Source organism: Octodon degus, unplaced genomic scaffold, assembly GCF_000260255.1.
Source record: "Octodon degus isolate 3935 unplaced genomic scaffold, OctDeg1.0 scaffold00100, whole genome shotgun sequence".
Taxonomy (NCBI): Eukaryota; Metazoa; Chordata; class Mammalia; order Rodentia; family Octodontidae; genus Octodon; species Octodon degus.
The window spans coordinates 8,540,536-8,551,844 of record NW_004524676.1 but is presented as its reverse complement, the minus strand read 5'-3'; positions in this window follow the sequence as shown (position 1 = coordinate 8,551,844).

The window sequence follows — 11,309 nt, the reverse complement described above, 5'->3', positions numbered from 1 at the left end:
TTGCTAAATTGCCTAGCATCGTCAGAGGGTTTTTGTTTTGTTTTTTTGAGACTCTCTCTTACTAAATCACTACTTTGCTGACTAGGCTTGAATTTGAAGTCCTCCTGCTTGATCTCCCTGAGTGCTAGGATTATAGGTACGCACCACCAGGTCCAGCTCTGTTGACATATTATCAAGCCAGTTGATTCTTTCTTTAGTTATAACCAGTCTAGTGATCTTTATCTGCTCAAGTCACTATTCACGTCTCTTATAATCACCATCTCTGTAGATACGAGATTTCTGATTTTAGTTTTTCCTAGAGCCTCATTCATCTGCTTTTTTTTTTTTTTTTTACAGGATTTTTGTGTGCAATTTAGGCTGGCCTAGAGTGCACTGTGTAGCCCAGGCTCGCTTCAACTCGTGGTGATCCTCCTGCCTCAGCCTCCAGAGTGCTAGGATCATAGGCATGTGCCACCATACCCTGCCTTATTCATCTGCTTTGTTTCTTCCACTGTTATTATGTCAGAAAGTCCAGGTGGATGTCTTTCAACTTGTTCTACCTCATTGTCCCTGTGTTTGCCTTTGGTGAGCTGGAAATCTGGAGGTAAATCTTAAGTGTCTTCTCATTTTCTGTTTTTTTCTAGTTTGATTCCTGGGTTGATACTTGTAAATTGCTTATAGCAGGCAGCTTTATTTCTAGTATTTAGAACCTTTAGGAAACGACTACCTGTCAGAATGGGTGTCTTCCAGTTGTAGTTGGCTTCTGAGTCTGTTGCAAGATCCTACCTCTTGGGCTGGCCAAATGGCTTAGTGGATTAAAGCACCTGCAAGCAGGTGCAGGGGCCAGGGGTTTGATCCCCAGGCCTGCTGAGACAGTGACTGAGACTCGGTGTGGTGGCGCGCACCTGTGATCCCAGCACTTGGGAGGCTATAAACAGGTGGATCACTACGAGTTCCATCTGGTAGTGAGACCCTGAACACACTGTAGACCCTGCCCTAAAATGAAAAAAAAAAAAGATCCTACCTCCTGGATTCATTGGGACAAGAAACTGCTGTTGCCCAGTTTTCTTTCTTTTTTTTGCTCAGTTTTCTTGGTACTGGCTGATAGTATTTTTTATGACCCTTAGGCAGTCTCAGTCTTGGCATACTAGGAAGAACACAGATTAGAACAATTAGGTCACCTTGGCTACTTATAACACAACCAACAGTGACAATAGCATGAAACAGCCTAGAAAATGACAAACTGGCAACTATTAATTTACCACCTTTAACTGTGTGAACTATATTTGTGGTTATATAACAAAATCTAAAATAAGACAGAAAAAGGAGCTGGGGAGATGGCTCAGTGGAATAAGTGCTTACCTGGCAAGCACAAGGGCCTGAGTTCAATCCCCTGTTCGGCCAAAATAAATAAATAAATAATAATAATAAATAAAATAAGCCATAAAAATTGTATACAGTAAATAAATATGCCCTCAGAATTGTGATTTTACTCTCAAGGGAGAAGATTTAAAAAGGGTTAAGGAGAAAGGTAGAGACATATGAGGAAGAGATTATAAGCAAGGCTGGAGGACAAAGGAAGATTATGTGAACCTTGGGCACATGGTGAAGAAGACAGGAGGGCCAGGGAGATACCTTAGCAGCATAAGTGCCTGACTGGCAAGCGCAAGAGCCTCAGTTCAATCCCTGGCACCAAAAGAAAAAAGAGAAAAAAAGAAGGGGAAGAGAAGGAAAAAATAAAAATAACCAAACAACAAAAACCAGAAACCACATTCACACTCACATAAAAACAAGAACAAACAATCCAGAAAAAACAAAACAAGAAAGAAAAACCAAAACAACAACAAAAGCTCAGTTCAGGGCCTGTTACTTATTACTGGTAGACAGAGGCGGCATAAGGAGCCCACATCTGTATTGATTCCCAGCAAGCCTGAACCTTAAGTACCACTCAAATTCAGGTTGAAATCTGATCTGTTCATCCTGTAATCCACTCCTTGGGTCTCCGGGTGGTTTAAAACTGGCTTCCTGACCGCCAGCGGACCAGAACTCCCTTCTGCCCTGCCCTGACACTGGGAGCAGCTAGTGCGAGCCCGCCTGCAGCTGCCGGAGTGCTGAGCTCAGCTGGGCCCTCTCCAGGGCGGCCGGCCAAGTCCTTCTCCGAGGGGTCCTCTGAACCCGAGCAGCTCACCAGCTCCCGCAGTCCGCTGTGTCGCAGTGATGCTCCCCTAGTGCACGTCTCCCTGGAAGCCTCTGGGTCCCCAGCAGTCGGGTGTTCAGCTGCCGCACCCACACAGTAGGTAAGGGGGCTCAGCGAGACGGCGCAGCTGCCACTCCTACTTGCGCGCCGTCTTTCTCTTGGCGCTCCCTGTGGACTCCAGCTTGAGCTTCACATCGTTAACGGGTACCGGGGATCCACTTCCCTCCGCTCTTCCTCACATTCTTGTGTTCAGGGCCTGGATGCCAAGTCACAGAGGGGCTGTTTCCCCGTTGTTCACTATCTGCCATCTTCCTGGAAAGTCCAACCAGTCTGAGGAGCCCACCAATGGCATTCCTTTCTGTTGGAGATTTTGATCTCTTGATTTTCCTTTTGGTTCTTAATTTTTATCTCTCTGCTTACATTACCAATCTGATTTTGCATGTTGTCCATTTCTTCCATTAGACTCAACACATTAAATTCAGTTTGTTAATTCCAAAATTTCTGCCATATATGAATCTGGTTCTGCTGTTTGCTCTGTCTCTTTGGACTATATTTTTTGCCGCTTAGCATCCCTTGTAAACATTTTTTTTTTTTTTTTTGCGGTACTGGGAATTGAACTCAGATCCTTGCGCTTGCCAGGGAAGCACTTATTCTACTGAGTCATCTCCCCGGCCTCCTTGTAAACATTTTTTACAGAAAGTCAGACATAACATATTAGGTAAAGCATGTGTTTTATGTTTATATGGTTGGAATTAGGTTGGTTTCCTACTTCCTGTTGCTATATACTTATTGGTTTTTTTTTTTCAGAAAATTAAACATTATTTTTTCCCATAATTTTATTGAGAAACAAATAGCAATGAGACAGTTTCAAACCAAATTAGTAGGACAGTTTCAATAATTAACACATTGCACACATTCTTCCTAGTGGTTATTTGCTGTACAAGATGCGGACTTGATATCCTGTTTACAAACACCATTAGAACAAATCCCTCTATTCATTAAGAGAATGTAACTATATATCTATCCTAACCACTTTGAATACACAGATACAAAATGGACATTCATCTGTATCCCCTTTTTTGGTTAAGTTCCATCATTTAAACATTATAGGTGTGTAAACTCTGCAAAATATTCTAAAAGAGTTCAGTAAGTTGCTTTTTTTTTTTTTTTTTTTTTTTTTTTCCGAACCGGGGATTGAACTCAGGCCCTTGTGCTTGCCAGGGAAGCACTTATTCCACTGAGCCATCTCCCCGGCCCTGTTGCTATATACTTGTGATCTTCCTGCCTCAGCCTGCTACAGTGCCAGGATGATAACATGTAATGTTGTGAGTTCATAATCAATATAGGAATCCAAGTAGCCAATGCAAATCTGAAGGTTTTTATTAGCTGAGCTCAGCCACCCTCAGCACAGACCCGTTTCAGAGCCTAAGTGAGCAGTGCTGACCGGAAGAGGGCGTGTATATAGAGGGAATATGCAATAGATCTTGCTTGTCAACCACATTAGCACCCAGCCTGCCTGTCCAACAGATTTGTTTCTTGCTACACATCTGGCTACTTTTTTCCTGTCATTGTTTAGGGTCAGCAGTTTCTCAGGGTATATTTTCTCCATATGATAGGCCTGTTTTTACAACTCGGGCCAGCTGAAGTTTTTTAGGGTCAGCAGCTTTCTCAGCATATATTTCTTCTGTATGGTAGGTCTGTCTCGACAACTCTTCCAAAAATAGGGTCAGCTAGAGTTTACCATGGCAACACCTATGCTAAAGGTTTGGGTTTAGGCCATCACAGTAGCACCTCACTTGGCTGAGCACTTCTGACTAGGTTTGGGTTGCTTGTTTTTGTGAGACAGGATCTCACCACGTAGTCCACGCTGCCTCAAATTCTTGATGTAAACCAGGTTGGCCTTGAACTCACAGGGATCTTTCTGCCTTAGCCTCTCAAGTGCTAGGATTACAGACATGTGCCATTACACCCAGTTTTTTTTTTTTTTTTGAGACAAGTTCTTACTGTATCGTTCAGCTGCCTGAATTTTAACTCAGTATGTAGCCCAGGCTGGCCTGAAACACCCAGTAATGGTTCAGCTTCTGCCTCATGAGAAGTGGGATTATAGGCATGTGCCAACACGCTCAGTTTTGAGTATATTTTTCAATTTTTTTTTCAATTTTTTTTTCAATTTTTTTTTTTTGTGGAATTGGGGATTGAACTCAGGCTCTTGCACTTGCCAGGGAAGCGTTTATCCTACTGAGCCATCTCCCTGGCCCTTCAATGTTGGTTGATACTTTCCATTTGCCTTAGTAAGAGAAAAGTGAGGGACTGGGAGATAGCTCAGTAGAATAAGCACTTGCCTGGCAAGCGCAAGGCCATGAGTTCAATCCCCAGTTCCGCAAAACAAACAAACAAACAAACAAAAAAAAAAAAAAAGAGAGAGAAAAAAATGAAATAATGATATGTAGGTGAGAACTTCACTCCTTTGTCAATGATTTGAGCAAGATCTTTGTTAAATTTGATAACAATTTTTGAAAACTGGAAGAGTATTTCAACTTTTTTTGTGCTGTTGACAATATGTGTAGGTATGCTGCACTTTTAATCTACATTATTAACATTTTCTCTACTTCATTAACTCTAGACAAAAATTATTAAATCCAGTTTTGTTTAACATTTGCCAATTTTCATGGTGAAGTCACCATGGCTAATTTCAAGCTACCAGTACAACACTGCTGCTTATGAAATTGAGAAGCGATGCACACCGTCATATCACAGTTTTTATAGACAAATACAATTGATGAGGTGTTCTGGTTTCCAATTGGATCTGCAGACATTAGAAGTTGTCACACCTAGGCTAAGGGTATAGCTCAGTGGTAGAGTACCTGCCTAGCATTAATCAGGCCCTAGGTTCTAGCCAAACAAGAAAAAAGCCAATCAAATGAAATTTAACAATATTTCTTATACACATCAGAGAAATGAAGTCATAGAGCAATGACCCCCTAAGTGAAATCAGAACAGGAAAACAGAAAATCATGACTTAATGAGAGTACAAAATACAATAGGAGGGGCCAGAGATGGCTCAGTGGTCTAAAAGCACAGGGACCGCAGTTCGATCCCCCAGCACCACATGCCAGCCAGCCCCGCCCCCTGGTGGGCTGAGCTGGCCACACACACACACACACACACACACACACACTAAATGTTAAAAAAAATTAAAATAAAAATACAGTAGGAACTAGCAGTTGGTAGAAATACTGATAAAACAACTAATTGTTGAAGACTATAAATGAATTAGTTTTTCTATATGTTTCTTTGTTTTTGAGACTTGCTGTTTAGGCTGGTCTTGAACTCACTATGTAATTCAGGCTGGCCTCAAATTGCATAACCCTCCTACTTCAGTCTCCCCAGTGCTGGGATTATAAGTGTTATAAAAACTTCTGAAGGCACATTTTTAAGGGATCTCTTGTATTTTTCAGAATTTATCTTTAGGAGTCCCACCACATTCTCACTATGAAGACTTTAGGAAAAAAAAAATCCCCTGTGCTTCCAGCAGGGGCAAAAGAAAAGCTTTTTTTTGAATTAACACCCAGAGAATTCTGTTCATAACAAAGATCTGTACTCAAGGGGGGAATTTTAGAGAGTTGGGCTTTACCATAGTCAAAACCAGTGTGGGAAAAAGGAAGCAACCAACTTCAGTCTCTTTTAGCTTTCCTGATTCTCTAAGATGGTGGTGGTGGGGATACTAGATACTTGTGAAAGTCACAGCCCAGTGGTACAAAAACTCAAGGAAAGATTGAGGCTTAATGATGAGAATTATGAAATTCTCGCCTTAGACCTCAGTCTTACAACTATACCAGGAAGGCTCCAGTATACTAATGGGGTTACAACAGAAGAACCACAAACTCCAGAGGCTACTTAAGAAAGACTATCTGAGGAAAGTCAAAGGTAGCAGGAGACAAAACAAGAACATCAGGGCAACTTAATACACAGAGATTCTGTCTTGAAATAAAACATTTATTTCTTTGTGGAACCGGGGATTGAACTCAGGCCCTTGCGCTTGCCAGTGAAGCGCTTGAAATAAAACATTTATAAAGGGGCCAGAGATGCTGCTGCTCTGTGAAGGCCCCATGTCTAGTCCCCAATACTATAAACACACACACACACACACACACACACGCACACGCACACGCATGCATGCACGCACACAGAGTCTCCAATACTGTAAAAAACAAAACAAAACAAAAGCTATACTTGCTTGTTAAATGCAACAGTAAGTTGATTGATTCAAGAGTTTGGCAAAAAGTCAAATGTAGCAGCACATGGTTGTAGTTCTAGCACTCTGGGAGGCTAAGACAGGAGGATGGCAAGTTTAAGCCCAAACTGGTAAGACCCTCTCTCAAAAAATTTAAACAGGGCTATGGGATATATCTCAGTCTGAAGGCTGTGGGTTGAATGCCCATACTACACAAAGGAATTTGGCCAAATTCCAAGAAAGTATTTGGTAAGAATCAGTTTGCCATAGAAAATTCATAAAAATTACATATTTTATATGTTGTGTGCTACAGATTTTTTGTAACAGTGGACTTTATAATGAACTGATGTACATCTGTGTATGCATTTTTTTTCTTCTGGAAATCTGATTGTTAACGTGACTAACACACAACACAGCTGACTTCAACTCATGGAACTGGGGAGTGTTGTGAAGGGCATGTCATTTTTCTAAATTTTTTTTGATGGAAAGAAAATATTCTATGTAAATATGTGTTTCAATATGAAAGAAAATTAGGCAAATTATGCACTTTATATAATATACAATTATGTTGAGATATATGTAGTATCTTGTCAGATATTAAAAACATTTGCCAACCTGGAAATTGATTAAGAACAACTGAACTTTGTCAAAAGCACATGTTCTCAGGCTGGCAAGATGGCTCAGTGGATTAAGCACCTGCTTTGGCTAGTGCAGGGACCAGGATTCAATCCCCAGTCTGCATGCCATGCCTGTCCCGCCCCCAGGGTGCACTGAGACGGAGATTGAGACTGGGTGTGGTGGCGTGCACCTGTAATCCCATTGCTTGGGAGGCTGAAAACAGGAGGCTCACTCTGAATCAGATCTGTGTAGTAAGACCCTGTGGGCACTATACTCAATACATAAAAAAAGCACATGTTCTCAAATCTCTAAAAATATATACCTTACTATAAAATAGCATGCAAATAAAAAAAAATCTCTCTGGATACACATAAGAATATATGTAATAAGAACTTAAACCAGGGCTGGTGAGATGGCTCAGTGGTCTAAAGCACCTAGAACAAGGTGAACAAGCTTAGAAAAGCACAGGGACCGTGGTTCAATCCCCCAGCACCACAGGCCAGCCAGCCCCGCCCCCTGGTGGGCTGAGCTGGCCACACACACACAAAAATAAATAAATAAATAAAAATCATTGTTTGTTAATTTATGAAAAAAAAAAGAACTTAAACCAAATCTAGTGAAAAAAATTACCAACAATTAACAAAAAACAATTAAAATTTATTTTTTGGTGGCTTTCAATTCCCAATTGTAGAAACAGAGCAAACTCCATACATATTAACTCTACTTGGAAGTGACAAATACATTTCAGTTCACCTTTTTTTTTTTTTTTTTTTTTTGGTGGAGCCAGGGATTGAACTCAGGCCCTTGTGCTTGCTAGGCAATCACTTATTCTACTGAGCCATCTCCCCGGTCCCTCAGTTCACCTTTTTTGAGGATTTTTTTTTTTTGGCTGGCTCAGGCTCCTTAAGAGCGGGTCCAGTAAGGCATGGGGAGTTGGGGATTGAACCACAGTCCCCTGCACCTGATTGGGTTTGCCCCAGTAGGTGCTTAAACAACTGAGCTAACTCGAAAGCTCCCCTCAGTTCACCTCTTTTAATTAAAAAAATATGTAAAATATTTTAAATAAAAAATATGCTCAAAGATAGTTGCTTAAAAATGTCAAGTCAGGGGCCAGGGAGATGACTCAGTGGAATAAGTGCTTCCCTGGCAAGCACAAAAAAGCCTGAGTTCAATCCCTGGTTCTGCAAAAAAAAAAAAAAAAAAAAAAAAATTGAGATCAAACTTTTCATGTTACTACTTGAGCAGGTCTCCACTACCTGAGAAACTGCTGCGGGATTCTCAAAATAGGCTGACATATGTAGGATTTCTCATTAGTGTGAATTCCTTCTTGCATTCAATGATACTTATTTGTACCAAAAGCATTCCCACTTTGCTTACATATATATGATTTCTCCCAGGTGTACTTTTGTGTCTACAAAATGAAGTTAGTAGCTAATGCTTTCCCACATGGTTTACATGGGATTGTTCCCCAGTGTGAATTCTTACATGTGTCTGACACTGTCTGCTGAATGCTTTCCCACACTGCACATGTGCATGGGGTTACTCTCCAGTGTAAGTTCTTTTATGTCAACAAAACGAAGGGTTAAGGGCCAGCCAAATAGCTCAGCGGATTAAAGCACCTGCAAGCAAGTGCAAGGGTCAGGGGTTCAATCCCTAGGCCTCCCTGACCCTCCCTGCCACACTGAGGCAGCAATTAACACTGGGCATGGTAGTGCACCTTAAATCCTAGCTCTTGGGAGGCTGTAAACAGGCGGATCACTGAGTCTGTTCTAGTAGTGAGACCCTGAACACCCTGTAGACCCTTCCCTAAAGTACAAAAATAAATAAATAACAACAACAAAAAGGTTAGTAGCAGATCTTTTTCACACTGCTTGCACACGTAAGATTTCTCACTGGTGTGACTTTCATGTATTTGGTATTGGCTTAATTTGCTGACTGCTTTCCCACATATATAGGGTTTCCACTACTATGATTTTTGCTTCATGTCTTTGACAATAGCTGTATGTACCAAATGCTTTTCCTACATTACTTACACACATAGGGTTTCTCCCCAGTGTGAGTCTTTTGTGTATTTGACAATGGCTGTCTTCTCAATGCTTTCCCATATTGCTTACATACATAGGGTTTCTCCCCATTGTGAATTCTTTCATGTGTGTGAAACTAATTACTATGAATTAACACTTTCCCACATTCCTTAGATACACAGGGTTTCTCTCAAGCATGTCTTATTTCATGTATTTGAATACAGGACAAAGAAAACATTTCCCACATTGTTTATACATATACACGATTCCTCCCATTGTGATTTCTTTCATGGATTTGAACATCACTAGGTATGCTGGAGGCTGTCATACTTCTCTTATAGACAAAGGTCTTCTCTCTAGGGTGAGGTTCTCACTAAAATCAGAATAGGTTTTCTTACACTGCTCACATGTATAGGGTTTTGTCTCCAGCCATAGTCCTTGCCTGTTTCTGAAAGGACTAGAAATCACTGCAGGTTCTTCTATGCTCATTACATTCATGCAGCTTTTTTTAAAATCCCAAGTACTTGTATGGTTTCAGTCTACTGTGAACTCTTGATGAGCCTATTTAGTGATAATGACCAGTCAGGGGCTTTCTACAGCAAGGCTTTCACAGCTGTTTTAACTAGCTTGTTTCATGTTCACATTAGCATCTGGAGTCCAAAGGAATATTTCTTCCTACTGATTCGAAGTTTTATATTGATATATTTTTCTGCCTCTTCACTTCTTAGATTTGTCAGCAAATTTCATACTATTCTTCAATTTGCTGGCTATCCCAGTTTCTTCCTATAGCAGCCATGTTCATAAATGTTTCCTCCTCTGCCAGGCATGGTGATGCATGTCTGTAATTCCAGCACTCAGGAGGCAGAGAAGGATTCCTGGGAGTTTAAGGCCAGCCTGGGCTACCTAGTGAGTTCATGGCCAGCCTCAACTACATAGCAAGACCCTCTATCAAAAAAACAAAACAGAACAAAAGGATATTTGAGATCATTCTGGATGATATGAGTTTTTTTTAAACAGATATTACACTACATAAAATAAACCTGTCACAAAAAGACAAATTCTATATGATTCTACTTGAAGTGGAAGAAAGTAGAAAATAGAATGGTAGTTGCTAGGAGTTGAGAGAATAGCAAATTGGGAAGGCATTCAATAGGTCTACCTTTAATTTTGCAGTTTTTTAAAAAATGTATTTGGCACAGGGTCTTAGTCCACAGCTTAGACTCACAGTGATCTTCCTGTTTTCAGCCTCCCCAGCACTGGGATCACAGGCATGCACCACCATGCCAGTTCTTGGTGACTGGTTGAGTGCACCTGGTAGGGGGCATGTGTGCCGGCAATGGAACCTGGTCCCTGAGCTTGCCTAAGCAGGTGCTTAGTCCACTGAACTATCTTGCTGACCCTTGAGCTCACTTTGCAGCCTAGGCTGGTCTCGAGCTCACAATGATCCTCCTGCCTCAGCCTCGTAAGTGCTGGTGAGTGCCACCACACCTGCAAAAACAAAACCAAACGATCATGTATGTAGACCTGTTTCTGGCTGTACATGCCTATAATTCCAGCACTTCGGAGGCTAAGGCAGGAGGAAGACCGTGAGTTTGAGGCGAGCCTGGGCTAGCTAGTAAGTTCAGGTTAACCTGAACCATTTGGCAGGGTCCTGTCTCAAAAACCAAGCCAAACAATAAAAGCCAAAAAATATCTAATCCCTAAATATGTATTTGATAATTATCATTGTTTACTACTTAGAATAGTTATATCTTTAAAGACCGCTTTCTTCTCCTGATTTACACATTTCTCTCTCTTCTGCATGTCAGAATAGCAAGCTGTGGCTAATGGTTCCATTGCCTTAAACTTGACAGATAGCAGCAGAATTTTCTCCTGGAAGAGTAGCATAATCAGTTGAGATAGAAAATTTAACATGGAGTTACTATTAATCCAAAGCAGTAAATGATAGTTTTTTCCACAGTGCAGTAAAGAGCTAGGAAAGATAAAAGAAGCCTTTATTAACTCCCAAAACACAGAGAGGATTGAAGGCAGGAGGACCCTCCAGCCTGAGATGAAGCTGGGCTTTTATGGACTTCTGCTGTGCTGGAACTAGGGGATGGTTAGAAACACCTCAGCAGCTGACTGGGTCTGGCCCATGGGGAGGTGAAAGGGCACTGCGCTGGAGCTGAGGGGGATGGCTAGAAGCACCTCAGGAGCTGACTGGGTCTGCCCTGTGGGGAGGTGAAAGGGTACTGCGCTGGAGCTGAGGGGGATGGTT